We start from the raw sequence: 16161 nt of genomic DNA, 5'->3' as shown, positions 1-16161 counted from the left end.
ATGAAAATAAATAAAACAACTCTTGAACCACATGACCGATCTTGATCAAAGTTTCATTATAGATGAGGTTCGAGACTGGAATACACTGAGAAAAATCCATTATCCGGACAGCGGTATATTGTACAAATACAAGGATTCGTTATGTTTACTAAGGAAATCTGTACGGAGCGTACTTTATCCATATGCTACACAGCTACTGCCTTTAACGCGCTTGGATGTTATATCATGTCGCTGCAGGATGTCTGATATCTAACAATCTTCCGTATTTTATATACGTATACGTATGTTAAATACTTCAGCTATATGTTATATACGTCCATCTGTGTGTGAGGTCCTGACCGCCTATAGACACCTCTTTCTTGCACCATAGATGACGTCATGAAACAACTGTCGTATGCTTGCGAGCTGGTTTATAAACGAGGTTGTTTACAAACGGAAAAGAAGAGCGGAAGGAAAGAAGCCTGGGTAAGTGCAATAGTAAATTATCACTTTAGTTAAATATTCCATTAATTATATATTCCTTTAGTATAACTTGCTTTAATATAGTACTAAACAAGTAATGTGATTTATGACCACAATTCTTACTATTGTAACTCGTTAATGGTTGAGGAGAAAGAAATGGGTTAATCTGAATTTTGAGAAATCTTTGAATATTAATGTTTTGTAACTTTTTACATTTCAAGGTACGCAAAATGAATGTTATGTGTTTATTCTTTCCTTTTTATATGTGATGGTTTATTACTTGATGGAGATTTACTACAGGACTGCTTAACATAATTGCTAAGAAACCGTTTTCAGCGCGAACATTTTCTTGTGTAGTGAAGATTTATTATTTAGATTTCTGGGCTTTTGGCATCAATGACCTTGTTAGCCCGTCACATGTGAGTTATGACGTCCCTCGGTGAGCACACTATCCGGGGAAAGGGAAGGAAGCAAACGGCCTGGGACCTATATGTTGGGTACTACCCGGCATTTGCCTGGTATGAAATGAGGAAAACCCAAGAAAGCCTCATTCAGGATGTCTGGACTTAAAAGCTTTTGATACTTTTTCGACCGAGTGCCCCTACCGGAATCGAACCTGGGTCCGCTCCTACCGAAGGCGAGAGCGTTAGCAACTACGCTACGCGGAGCCACTTGTGTCTAGGAAACCTATTTTTACTAGGATATTTGCAACAAAATTTATTTCCTTTCTTTATTTTTCTTTTTCTTTTTGTTTTTTAACAATAAAACAAAACATATTTTACAGCCTCACTGAAATTTAAAAACAGCAGTCAGGGAGAGCTCACGTTTAAGACTCTTTTTGTTTTGTTTTGTTTTGTTTTGTTTTGCTTGTTATGTTCTCTAGTTAACTAATGTTTGAGTTCCTGAGAATTACATTATTATTATTATTGTTTCATAATTTTCGAACCAAAAATTAGATGTTTTTCTTTTTTTCCTTGTGTTGACGTCATTGTGGCAAGTTGGGGTGTTTGTATCGTACCTTGGCATTAATTTGGTTACTAGCACATAGTTTCAAGGTCATAAGTTGTAGGCCGCTTGAAACAGCTATTACACAGTTGAGTGTCAGACGTTTGACTTGCATCTTTCGTTACAGCGTCTAAATTGCAGTATTGGATTGCGTCCAGCTTCTATGGCTGGTAAAAAAGTTATATCGCTTTCGTAATATGGTAAGAAATACAATGTAACAGTTAGGTATAGTATATATGACTAGTTTAATTAGTCGGAAATTACTCTGTTTCCTTGTCTTATTCTTTCGATTATGTTTAAGTACTGTGTCTTCATAGTATTGTTTCACTATTTCTAGAAGGAATTAAGTATTAACGAAGTAAAGAATAAGCAGAAGCCCACTTTGACGTTTACTATTTCTCATACTTCATTGAGAATGTTTTGATCCCCAATTGCGCAAACTTCTAATATGTATGTGTGTTTCTTTTTGTTGTTGTTGTTGTTCTAGTATGTATGTGTGTTTCTTTTTGTTGTTGTTGTTGTTGCTTACACTGCTATAGATATGAGCTCCTTCATGGCTAAGCGGTTAGCGTACGCGCCTTTGGTGTGGGAAACCCGCGTTCGATTCCCGGCGGGAGTGGTTCGGAGTCCATGTTAATCAGTAAGTCCACGTCTCATACAGCCTCGTTGCAGAAAAGGATATTAAAATCAACTCAGCACTGCTTTACAGATGGAGTTGTTTGATTCAGGGTTCGAATGAAGCTTTTTACGGGAAGCAGGCACGTAGCCAATTGGTGGGTCCAGACCCCCCCCCCCTTCGGATCCAGAAATGAAAAATATTAAGGAAAGATGAAACAGAAAGAAACAGATGAATCAGCCTCAAAAATATAAAGCTACAATAAGCGTTTTGGTTACTCTTTCTTACGAGGAGCTTTGTGTGGAGGAAACGGAAGGGGGGGGGCGGATCAAGTTGAAATTGGATATTATTATAACGGAACATTCCGAATTCCATCTAGCTCCATGTTAACCGTATGCAGCGGCGCAAATCTGTCTTCAACATTGGGAGGGACGGGTAAGACAGTTCTCATAATTTTTTTAAGGATGTTCAAATTACAGTATAACCTCGTTAACACGAACTCGCTTAAGCCGAACACTCGGTTAGGACGAACAAAATTTCGGTCCCGGCATCGCTGTACGTTATCTTATAGGAAGTTTTATCGGTTAACACGAATTTCGGTTAGCACGAATTACGAACTAATTTTTAGTCCCTTGAGTCAGTAAAGGTTTTGATTTAACACGAACTTCCAATCCTTTGATTTTTTTAAACATCATTTTTCTTATTTCAGATTTCACTCCAGATCAGTTTTTGTCATACAGTATTTATACAGACGAAAATTGCCTTGTAAATAAGAGAAAAACCAAAAACAGATATCTTTCCTCTTATGAGGTGTTGATTCTGTCCTCTGTCAAGCGCTGAACATGCAGGTGCTTGGCAGACGAGCTGGCGACAGCTCGAGACAAAACATCTTCTCTCCCCTGTAACTCCAAACTGGTGACAGCAATCATAAATACCTTTCCGTTACAAGCGGTACTCACCCTGCTAGCGAAGTTATCAATTTTATAACTTGACCTGGATTTTCTGCGTGGAAGCTTTTTTTTTTTTTTTTTAAATCTTCGAAGATAGGCTAATAAACTTACTGTAGTGTTTTCACTTTTCAGAGGATGGTACCGAGACCTACACTAGTCTCGATCTCGATTTTAACTCGAATTTGAGACCGAGGAGTGCTTTCCGAAATCGAGACGAGACCGAAACTCTCAGTCTCGTCTCGATACAATTCTGTAGATGGTATCAAGACAGAGAATAGTCTTGGTCTCGTCACGAATTTGGAACCGAGACGAGACCGAGACTACTCAGTCTCGTCTCGATACCATCTCTAGTGTGTTCTATGACATACATAATATACTGTAGTGGTATGTATAGTCTGTATACTGTAGTGTGTATGTATGGAGAAAATGTATTCGAATAATAAAATTTGTGTCCCCGGTTAACACGAATTCTTTTAACACGAACTCCTGATTTTTCAGTCCCTTGATATTCGTGTTAACGAGGGTTTACTGTATGAAGTTGAAAAACAATGCTGCGGAGGATCAGGGGAGCAGAGTTGTCTTCAAAATTCTGAGGTGGGCAGATTTAAGGCTTATTCTGGGGTGGGGACATCAATTTCATCTTACTTTCCTTTGTGGCAATCGGACACAAATCATCACATTTCTCTCCAAAAAACGCATTTCAAATCGGATTATTGAGGGGAAAGTCCCCCCCCCAGTTCTAAGATTGGAGGGGACATGTCCTCATCCCCCCGGGACTTGCGCCAGTAACCCTATGGACTACAAATGACGATCGATAAACCGGTTCTTTCAGATAGCCTGTCAGAACTTAAGCAATGCCCAGAATTACCAATAATATGAACCATTTTGAATTTCGCGGCAACACTAATCCATTTTATAGGATGTCTTTACTCCAGAAAGAGATCTCGTTGCTATCCTTGACGGCATTGAACTAAGATAAGAGAAATAGAAAGAAGACGAGAAGAACCGAGTTCGAATGACCTTGGAAGACTATGTCTTTGTCAATACTTTTTTCTATTCTTTTACGCAAGATTTCTTCATAATTCTTTAATTAAAATACTTACTAACATATCCTCATTTTATTGTCCTAACAAATCAATATGGATATGTTGTCAGTAAAATAGTTTAGATTGATCGAACCCCTGGTGTGATAACCACAGTATTTCGTCACAGACCTCCCGTATTGCGAAATCGTGGCTACGTGCCTGCGGGGAGGGGGCGACTTTTCAGATATACAATCCAAGCCTTTTATTTCTCAGTGATGCAAGATATAATATATAGTATATAATATGTAAAATATGAAATGAGGGAACATATTTTCCCGGCAAGGGAGAAATTCTTTGGCGAGTTGGGGAAATTACTTGACGAGAGGGAAAATCTTCATCCTCCCGTTGATTCAAATCTTGATCGAAGATCATGCGAGTAGGATTCCATATTATGCTGTAGGTGTAGGTAGTACACAGTCTTGGCGCTGAATAGGACGCTAAGCTTCAAGCCAACCACATGTCTGTAATAACCTATTGCGATTGAATGGTAATGTAACGTAATGTACGATATGTGCATTTTCTAGATGCCATAAAATTATAATTTTAATTGAACATTCCACGATTATATACTTCAGGTTAAAGGAGTTTGATGATTAATTGAAGTGAATAATCCAGGCAGTGATTCTCAATCTTCTTGACTTACGACACACTTTAGTAAACCCCAATGACATCGATATATTTGTTTAGATTTTGGATTGCTTTCCAACAAGTCGAGCCGCGCCAAAGCTGTAGGCTTACTAAGTTAAGTGAACTGATCCTAATCTAAATCCATTGTTTTCGGGGGCGCAGAAATGGACAGTGACACTTCCGATACTATTTAAATCAAAATTCAGCCAAGCAACTTGGGGAGGGAAAGAGGGGAGACGGATCTTACAAATGATCGAAAATAACCGATATGAGAGAGCGTTTCGTAATAGTAAAAAAAGTGACTGACTAACGTAACATACATGTATTACTGGTTTTCTTATTTTCACCCAACGAAGCAGGTAATTAACGCTAGTACTAGGTATGTGTAGACTAAATGAGGTGATTTGCTTCGTGACCCTTCGAACAATGTACGAAGCGGATGCAAGCAGTTAGTACATGGAGTTAGCTTACCTAAATTTAGATTTCGCTTTCCGAAATCTTAATGGATGTATTAAGTGATTTCGTTACTTACACTCTTAATCTCTAAATACAAGGATTCAAAACACATTTTCGATTCCAAACTATGACTCTGCTAGACAAAGAAAGCATAGTCCAGTGTATGTTTTACTTCATTTTCATATACGTGCTCGTAGGTTTTCTCGGGGACTTGGTTTCCTCCCACTTTCTCATTTCACCAAATATTCCATAATCATTAACTTGCTTTAATCACCGACTCCCTTAGCCTAACAGCATAATAGTGGGACATTAAACTCAAAGACTTTATTTTTATTTTCAAGTAATTACTTTTCTCTCCCTTATTTATTTTTAATTTAATTTCTCTTTCAATTTCCCTCTTTTAGGAACATCAACATAATTTACAATTCTTTCTCATTATAATAACACTATTAAAAGTCCCATATGCAGCTCACCACGTTGGAACCCAGCGGAAACAGATGAACAACGAATATTGTCGAAAATATGCATTGCTTACAGCGGCGTAGCGAGCATTACAAGATTGGGAGGGGGATGAAACTTGAAATTGCCAAGTCTTGATTTTTATCTTTAAAAAATGTCAAGTCTTGATAAAAAAAAAAAAATGCCAAGTGTTTCGAAAATCTTACAAACCCTATGAAAAACTGTTACAGCAACCTTATTTTCATATTCGTTCCATTCCATGCCCCCCGTCTGAGACACGAATAAGATCAGCCCTTGTTCCGCTCTCGAGTCCAATTTAACATCTAACCTCAGGATCATTATCATCACCCACGAAGCACAACTGTTAATTTGATAACTCATGGCTATGTTAGGTAACCTCCGCCAGCTAATCTTCACGAGAACCTTTAAAGTTACAATCAGTTGTAGAAATGCATTTAAAAACGTAGAATAAGGTAGGTTATATTTACTGTTTGTGATGTAGAAGTGCCTAATTTACATATTAAACATTCAATTGAGGGGTTCAGTGAGAGACCAGGCTAACTTACATCCAGGTCAAGATTGAGATTTTGACGGAACAGCATACTAATGTCATTAATTGACCTTTGCCTCAACCACTTGTCTGTGTGGCTTGTCCTGAGACAGGGGCGGATCCAGGGAGGGTCTATCTCCCCCAAGAAGAGGAAACTTTGTGTATTTTAATATAAAATAAAACCCACCCAGAGTTGAATCTCTTAAAAGTAGCTCTATCTTGTAAGTAGTGGCATTACAACCCACCGCCCCCCAGTAGTCCATCCTGGATCCACCCCTGTTGTATACTAAACCAAACTATGAATATCAGTCGTATCCTTTGAAACGTGCTGTTTTCATTTGTTTCCTTTTCTTTCAGAAAGTTAAAATTGTCAGTTAGCCTAGTCTCGCGCTAAACTGTCAATTGTGACAAAACACACCAATAATTGTTGATGCCAACTAAAACATACATATCCAAAGCCTACAAAATATATCACATTATTTAAGTTTTTTTCTTTCTTTTTTTTTTTTTTTTCAAAATTGCTTGCAATGTTTTTCTTCGTGCCAAGCATCCGAATGTCATCTTGAATTCTGACCTCATTTCACTACAATTCTTTGAAGTGTAAGACTGCGCAGCTTTTTTTTTCCCTCTCTCTCGCTCTCTTCAGTCCTTCAGTCTCCCTCACTTTGATTTCATGATTTCGCACTCTGATGAAAAGTATTAAACACCAAAATGGAAAAGTACTAATATATAACCTCTCTTTTAGTAGCCCCTCCAACCACACGCCCGGGGCACGTGCCTTGCTTGCTCGCCCATAGCTCTGTGAGCTATATAAGTAAAATACAATGCGCGCGCATATGTAAACTTGGTGCCAGCTTTGATTCTCGCTGAGAGAGTATACATATAATGTTGGTTCGAATTCCATCAAAACCATAGGCTCATTTTTGTGTAACCTTGGTACTGAAGAAGACAGTAGACTTCAACAAATATTCCTGTCGGGCCTCGATGGCTCAGTGGTAGAGCGTTCACCTCTGGTGTTTGGGGTCTTTGGTTTGATCCCAGCTCGCGCCAAGTAAACTTTGTGGTGGACAAACACCGTGTGAGTGGGTTTTCTCGGGGTTCTCCCGTTTCCTCCCACTTTCTTCATTCCACCATTTCATTCATTATATCATCATCAGCGTCTCCTTTAGCCTAGCCGGTATACCCGTCATTATTGATACAACTATTATATACAGGATGCATCAGAAGTCCCTTGTCATCCTTTCTGAAAACTACAGGGATGTAGTTACATTGATTGCGAGATAAGAGATACACATTAGGCCCAGAGGGATACTTTCGGATTACATCACGCGGACGGTCGCCATCTTAGATTCGAAATTGTAATACGGACGATAAGTGGGTAGTGTGATACATGGCCATGCACTAAAATGTTCTGAGGATGTCAAATATGCAATCAGATATCATGTAACTTATTCTGGTGAAATGTTATTGGCAGTGAACCAAGTGAGACTATATGTAGTGGTATGTCATACCCTTCTTTTTTTTTTCCAGTGATAGAGACATACCGTTTCTGGTTTTTTAGTGATCAAGATAAACCTTCACGGAAGAATAAATGCTAAATACCATTAATAAATCATTTTTTTTATACGTATTGACGAATAGCTTTGCACATAAAAAGATTTTATTTCTTATGTAGATTCTAAGTTGACAATACTGACATTTTTACCTTTTTCTACCTTTTGTTTGTAAAATGAGGTGTTTTCAAAGAAGTTCATCTAGTTTATATTTTGATGTGTCGTATTGAATTGTTTCTTTCGTATGTATGTATGTGTCGTCTTGTCTGAATTCTTATAAGCGTCGTATTTTGAGCATGGGCGGATTTAGGGGATTGCTGTGGGGGCAGATCTTACGGGAGTTTGAAATACCCCTCATTCGAGTGTGTGGTCCAGGAGTTTTCCCGCTGGAAATTGTTAATATTGAAAGTCGGTTTTTGAGCACTTTCGTGTATAATTCTCTGATACAAGGTAAGGGCTATTTTTATTTATTTTTTTCCAGAAAGTTGTTCACGATGGATGGATCAGTCTCCGTTTTTTCTCCGTAACTAAAAGAAGCTTTCCAGTGGTTTTCAGACATTATGTAAATAGAAATGCAATCTTGTAGGCTTCACACCTCACTGCATTTGAACATTTAGATAGCCGATATGTCGAGTCAAAATCGTAATAAAACACACCGCCTCTGATTTTTCCCACTTCGAACACATTTCCCTGTTATAGTCAGGGGTAAAAGCTAGGGGGAACGCGGGGGACGCAGTTCCCCACCTCGAAAAATATGTAGGACGTCCCCCAGATCCTACAATGGTACAATGGGCAGAGATAGGCAGGAGGAACGGCGTGGAGTGATGCCGCTACCTACCGTCCCCCCACCTTTTCAGGTCCACTTTTACCCCTGGTTATAGTATATGTTCTACATGTTCCTACTGAGCAATAAACATTTGCAGAAGCTTCTTCCAATTGCTGTGGACACAAAGTAGGATATAGGGTCAAATTTGTGCACAGACGATGGCGATACTTTGTTCTAGATGATAAAAATTATGAATATTTACTGCACAAACCATAGCCTTAACTTTTCCACTTAGCTAGAAATTGAACAGCGTTAGGTCCGGTGATCGAGCAGCCATTCAACTGCCTCTCGTCGATCAACCCATGTTCTAGAAAATTGTTCAAGTAGTGACGCAATACGAATCCATAATGAAGAAAGCGCCATGGTGTTGAAAAAACTGCGAGAATGTACCATCCTCGGGCATCGCAGCTCGCAATATCTATCCCTGTACGAACGAGCGTGAGGTATTATTCCGCAGTTAATTTTATGGAATGAAAAAGTGACTGATTAGACGTATTCCTCATTTGTCTGCCAACAACATAATTAATTTTCTTTGCGCTGGTCATGTTGGAGGGGTCTTGCACGCGGGGTTGTCAGGTGACCAATTGTGCATGTTCTGCCTATTAACCTTCCCATTTACGTAGAGGTCAGCTTCATCTGAAAAGAGTATTTGCATAAAAATGTTAACCATAATTACTCACTGCACTTGGCGATCAACATCGTTCTCGTGGAGATGTTGCTTCATTTGCACCTTGTACGGATGCACTTATACACGCGCAGACCCTATGACTCAACCCACATTGCATTAATAAATGACGTGTGCTCCTCTGGGGCCACATCGAGAAAGAAGTCAGCACTGCCGTAGGCGTTGCTTCATCTGTAGCTCTCTACGATCGTCCGCTACGACGTATGTTCACGAATGTGCCCGTCTCCTCAAATTTAGTTAATTACTGTGACACTGCAACATGTAACACAGTCACATTGTGGATGATTCTGTTTGCAATCGGTAACCACTGTACAGGCACTCCTCCCGCTCCACAGTTTGAATATTTCGATGCATTCCTCACGTGCTAACGGTATGGTTCTACATCTAGAAGAAAGAGGTAAATACAACGTTCAATTGGCAATAACTTTTCACCAAATTAAGCTTCATGGAATCTGATTGCATATTTGACATACTGAGAAAATTCTAGCCTGTGGCCATATATATATCACATTACCCACCAGTTTATAACAAACAAATTTAATCCAAAATGGAGGCCGTCTGTGAGAGTATTTCCAAACGGCCTAATGTGTATCACCCATCTCACATTCAATTAAACTACACCCGTGTAGAATTTAGAAAGGAACTTCGTATGATGTATACAGGGTGTTTCGAAAGTCCTCTGACGTTACAACAAAACGTAAGAGGAAAAACCATTTCTAAATATGTTGTTTTCATTCTAAAGTGAACACTTTTTAAATCGGAGGAGCCGTTTGGGCTGTACTCTTTATGCGCCCAATGTGGAATGAAAATGCAATGTTACCATTTACCTGGACCCACAACATATGTGAATGAAGTTACTGTTTGAAATGGGGGCTAGCCATCGACATGTTAGCGTAAAAATCAGTAACTTCATTCACTTATGTTGTGGGTCCAGGTAAATGGCAACGTTGCATTTTCATTTAACATTGGACGCATAAAGAGTGTACAGCCAAACGGCTCATCCGATTTTGAAAATTCCTTCAACTTACATTGGAAACATCATATTTGGAGACGGTTTCCCAATTACATTTTGTTGTAACTCTGATAATAATCGAGTTACTTAATGTCAGGGGACTTTTGAGACACCCTATATATCTTATGGAATATATGTTTGATGTCCCTATAACTGTAGATATAATTTAGTTTGTTTAAATTTACAAGTTATTACAAGTAGATTCTGACTTACATGCGTAAGAGTTTGTATGTAACTAACTAATAAATTCTATTTCATGAAATTTACATTGAAATATTTAACACAAAATCTTTTATATTCATGCTTAACTTAGTGACTTGGCTTTGGACTGCAACTGATTATTGTACCCCATTATTGCTTGAGAAGAAAACCGATGTCCGAATCTTCATTTGGAGAAACCAAAGAACTATTGGAATGCTGAGGATTGCAATCATTAATTTCTACACTTCAAGGTGCGTAAAGTATATCTAGGTATATTCTGTGTTTATTGTTATAATTACTATTACTATTATTGGGTTTAGAATCAATCAAGTACTTCATGATATTTTAGAGGGATCAAGATGGCTGCCAGATAGATAAATATTTGAGCGTCAGGCCCTTATTTCTTTTCAATTTTATATTTAATCAATGTCTATTTCCCCCCCCCCCTCATTATTCCACCAAATCGTATTCCAAGATCATCAATTTTCAATACTCATTTGTGACTGCCAGCATACATAGCATAACCGTAGGAAGTAAAACAAAGATTTATTTTTATTTTTCGTTTTCATGTCTCTTCTCCATAGCTGTGAAAAATAACGCCTTCAACATCATAAATTTGTATGCTACTTGCCTGCTTTCGAGCACAGTAATCAACTATTTGGACATTACGAAGCAAAGCAGGTCTACGTTGCAGTTAGCATACTTTTGAAAGGATGTGACATAATGATATTGGTGTTGCGATGTTCAGCCTAAACAGTGCAAGTAAATAAATCTGTAACAATTGTATTGGTGTTTAGCTTACATGTCCTCCAGACGGGCCATTTTTTTTTTTTTTTTTTTTTACATCTTGTTACTTCTACTCTATATGAGGGGTCGCGGTAGCTCAGTGGTGGAGCGTTCACCTCTGGTGCTTGGGGTCCTGGGTTCGATCCCAATCCCCGCCAAGTGAACTTTGTGGTGGACAAACACCGTGTGCGTGGGTTTTCTCGGGGTTGTCCCGTTTCCTCCCACTTTCTTGATTCCACCATTTCATTCATTACTCATCATCACCGTCTCCTTTAGCCTAACCGGCATAATCGTGGGACGTAAAACTCAAAGATTTCATTTCATTTCTACTCTATATGAAGTATATTCTGAGGTTGTGTTTTTGGGGACGTGGTAGCTCAGTGATGGAGCGTTCACCTCTCCTGCGTGGAGTTCCTGGATCGATCCCAGCACGTGCCAAATGGGCTTTGTGTTGGACAAACACTGTGTGTGGTTTTCTCGGGGTTTTCCCGTTTTCTCTCACAGTTTTCATTCTACTATTTCATTCATTCTCATGATTATAGTCTCCTCTAGCATACCCGGCAAAATCGTGGAACGTAAAACTCAAAGATTTCATTTCATATAAACTTTGGTGCAAAGTAACCCCATAGATGAAGATATTTTGCACCACATACAAAAAAGTATGTTCAATATACTAACATAATGTTTGTCTGCAATGTTTTCTCTCCTGTATTTATACATTTCACTTTTTACACAAAACTGCATGTGTAACGAATTTTTGTTACGAAATTCGAGACGAGACATAGCTCTTCCAATAGAAACAGATACAGTTTTCGAGACGAGACAACTTTCGCGACACCTTTGCGAGAGGTGACAGTCTCAAATCATTTCTCGTGCGTACCCCTAGCCCATATCGTGCGCTATCAAAAAGCATGTTAATGAGAAATAACAACTTGTAAATACAATATAGGTAGTTAAAAACATTTTTGTTTTCATTCTTCACTAATGCATTATTATTAACCTCAGTATTTTATTGTCCATTCTTAATCTTAAGGTGATATATAATTAAGTTTTGAATTCGGTTAACTTATTTTGTTTCTCAAATTGTATTAAAAATGTATGTACAAACATGTTTATTTTCATTCTTGAGTGCTTAAAGTCACTATAGTTATTAAACATAGTAATTAATATTGTACTCTTAACGTTAAAATAATATACAGTTAACTTTTGAATTCAGTTAACATTTTTCTTACTGAAATTGCTTTAAAAAGTATGTAAAAACTTTTTTATTTTCTTTCTTGAGTGCCAAAAGTGATGCACAGTTATTAAGATTAGTACTTTATACTCTATTCTTAATTTTAAACTGATAAACAGTGCGTTTCTGAATAAATTATTTCAAGTTATTTGAGTGACGAACACTGGTACAAAACCCTAACTACCACTGGAACATTTCGATTTTGAGATGACTACTACCGGTGCAATACAAGGGATTTTAAAATATTGTTTTTCCTTCAACGGCTATTCGATTTTGAATTCTGACTACATGGTCATATATAGGAAGGATCAGTGTCTCTTTCCAACTATGGTACAGCTCCGACCGATTCACGGTGCTCACAGAAGAGACAAAAGAGTATGTTTTCAACCTTAAAGTAACGACCACTGGTGTTTTTACCCTGGTATGCAAAAGTAAGTGGGTACCCCAATGGGGTAGAGGGGTACTATGCGGTACCTAATTTCTGCATTTTAGATATATGGAAATACATGTGTCTAAAATGTAAAGAACTGATATTTGTTTACCGAAAACTGCAACTCGGTAAGCCTTACGGATACCGAGACATGGGAAAATAAAGAGCGACACGATATGTATGTGGGGCTTGCATACTTGAAGGTACAATTTGGAAAATGAATTAAAATATGACTAACGGCTATCAAGATATTGTCAAATAAAGAGAGGACCAATACAGGTATGGGATTTTCGTATTAGATGATAAAATTTCCGAAACCGGTCATGGAAAGTTAATAAACACCAGTAGCAATTCCATCTTCAAGTAATTAGATATTTCCATGGGGTGTTAGAACATCTTACAGTCTACCAAGATTAAATTTTAAAAGCTTTTGAAAATATAACTTGACATTTGTAAAGAGTATTAGAAATATGTATTTACCTAAAACTTGCAGCTAGTACATCTAACATATAGAGAAACACCGTGAAATAAAAGAGTATGAGATGTTGAAACTTCGGAAAAATTATTGGTCCCAACAAAATTAAATAAGATGGTATTTCTATGGGTTAAGTAAGTACCTCAGTACAATTTCGATGGAAAGATTAGTTCTAGGTTTTCTTCAGGCAGTTCCAAAGGTTCATCGAGCTGTGTAAATGAGTGAAAATTCCCTGTGAATATCTAATATAGTAACCAAAATATAACGAGTCATTTATTTTATGACGTAAAAATAGAGATCTTTAAGGATTTGTACTTCTGGGTCTTTGCTATAAGAAAGAAATTCAAAAACCTACTGTATATACCTTAATATGCAATTAAATCAGTGAGGACACAGTAACTTAGTGGTGGGGTGTGTACCTAGTATGTTTTGCAGAAACTACACTGGAGTATTCTCTTAATCCACAGAGACACGATCACACTTAACTGCCCATTTAATTTTAAAATGAAATTAAGGCAAGTGAATGTTGATGATAGAATTGATGGAGTGTAAAGGTGGGAGGAAAGGAGTACACCGAGAATACCCACGAATACAATGTCGACTACAAACTGACTTGGACACGGATCAAACCAGGGACCCAATACACCAAAGGTACGCACTCTACCACTAAGCCACCGTGCCTCCACCCATTTAATTGTCTATTAAGGTGTATACGGTAGTTTTCTGAAATTTCTTCTTCTTACAGCAAAGACTCAACAGTACAAATCCATGTGGGTCTCCATTTTTACGACCTCGTAAAATACATAATTACTTATATCTCGGTTGCTATATTAGATATTGACAAAGAATTTTCATTCTTTTTGTACGCTAGGAATTATCACGCTTGGATTTACCCGAAGAAAACTTCGAGCTGAATTAATCTTTCGATCGGAATTGCCCTGACGAGTGTGAGGTACTCACTTAACCCATGTAAGTACCATCTTATTTAACTTTTATTAAGATCAAAAGTTGTTTTATGAAATTTCAAGATCTAATACTCTTTTATTTCACGGTGTCTCTCTAGCTGTAAGATGTACTGGCTGGAAGTTTTGGGTAACTCTATTCTCTTTTCTAATACTCTTTACAAATGTCAAATTATATTTTCCAAAGCTTTTAAAACTTAATCTTTTTAGACCCATGATGTTCTAAAACCCCATGGAAATACCCAGTTACTTTAGGATGAAATTGCTACTGGTGCTTATTCAGATTTCATGATCGATTTCGGAAATTTCACCACCTAACACGAAAACCCCATAACTGTGTGGGTCCTCCCTTTATTTGACAATATCTTGATAGCCATTAGTCATATTTTCATTAATTTTCTAAACTACTGTCAAGTATGGAAGCCCCACATACCTATGGTGTTCCTATTTATTTCACCATATTTCGGTAACTGTTAAACATACCGACTTGCGGTTTCGGTAAACACACACCTGTAACGTTCTTTATAAGTTTATTAAGATATATTTTAGAATGTTTAGAAATGGGAGGTCTGCGAATGCCATAGTACCCGAAAACCCCCATAAGGACGTGTGTGTAGTGTATTGAATTGAAACTACTTTTGAGGTTGTTGATAGCCCTCAGTAATTACGTTTTCGAAACTGCACAATCTAGTACGCAAAACTCACACTTCTATGGTGTTGTCCTTTATTTTCCCATACCTCGGTATCCATAAGGCTTACCGAGTTGCGGTTTTCTGTACTAAACAGATATCAGTTCTTTACATTTTAGAGACATATATTTCCACATATCTAAAAATGCAGACATATTAGGTACCCCATGGTACCTCGAACGCCAGTGGGTACCCACTTACTTTTGCATAGTAATACATTTCGAGTTGTTCAGCATCAACAAACACTTTTTTTTTAATTCATCATTTTTCTACCAGAAACCCAAAAGTCCATACCTGACCGAACAGATTTTGTCCATTTAATCTAAAAAATGTTAAATATTTTAAAATGTAACATTTTAAATATTTTTGGATTTTTGTTTCAGGTATTTCATGTATCAAAACAAAACCAGGATTCTGCATGAAAGACAGCGAAAAGAAGCAGTGTAATTTGTGGCTAAAAGCACGTCCTTTCTGAAGACAGACCCGATTGTATTTACATTCTTTTGTACAAATATGTAACCTTAATAAATATACTGCTCCGCAAATTATTTCTTTCTTCCATAAATTAGAATAAATGTATGTCTGTTTAAAGAAAATGTTTGTTAGTTAAAGGTCTTTTCAACTCTTTTTCTCTGTAAATAAGAACATTATACCTTGCAACATTTTTTTTTATCATTGTGCAATTCCGATTGGATAAAGTAAATCTGCACGAAGCACTATTATTTCAGTCATACATTAATAACTAATGTATTGTTCTGTGAATAAGGCAATGGTATAGTGAATATGTTTTAACATAAAATCTGTAACTCAGCTTTTCAGTAGTCAACTTTATTGAGAATCCGAAGAAAGAAAGAAAAAATGTTGGACTTAACGAATTTCAAAATTATTTTTGTTCGAATTCTGGACTAATCCAAATTATCCAGAGAAATCATTTATGTTGCTCTCTACAGATGTATCCTTTCTCCAAATCGTATGAAAAGGAGACTTCATACATCGCTATATTTTGTATGTACTATGTTTCGTATTTATTTAATCACTTTGTACCTTTCTCTAGTGTTGACAAGGCCGCAAGTGTCAATCGAATAATTTAGTGTTTCA

The 16161-nt window shown here is 37.4% G+C and overlaps 1 long non-coding RNA gene across 1 annotated transcript; it reads left to right on the top strand.

Annotated features, from left to right (window-relative positions):
* Window positions 1-337: 337 nt before the first annotated feature.
* Window positions 338-15572, top strand: LOC145674616 (uncharacterized). The gene is made up of 3 exons (XR_014128994.1): window positions 338-465; window positions 10600-10738; window positions 15447-15572. It is a non-coding gene; the product is annotated as an uncharacterized LOC145674616 (long non-coding RNA).
* The last annotated feature ends 589 nt before the right edge of the window (window positions 15573-16161 follow it).

This window comes from Thermobia domestica, chromosome 17 (genome assembly GCF_964235325.1).
Source record: "Thermobia domestica chromosome 17, izTheDome1.hap1.1, whole genome shotgun sequence".
NCBI lineage: Eukaryota > Metazoa > Arthropoda > Insecta > Zygentoma > Lepismatidae > Thermobia > Thermobia domestica.
Note: the sequence above shows the minus strand (reverse complement) of the source record. Positions and strands in the feature narration are given on the sequence as shown.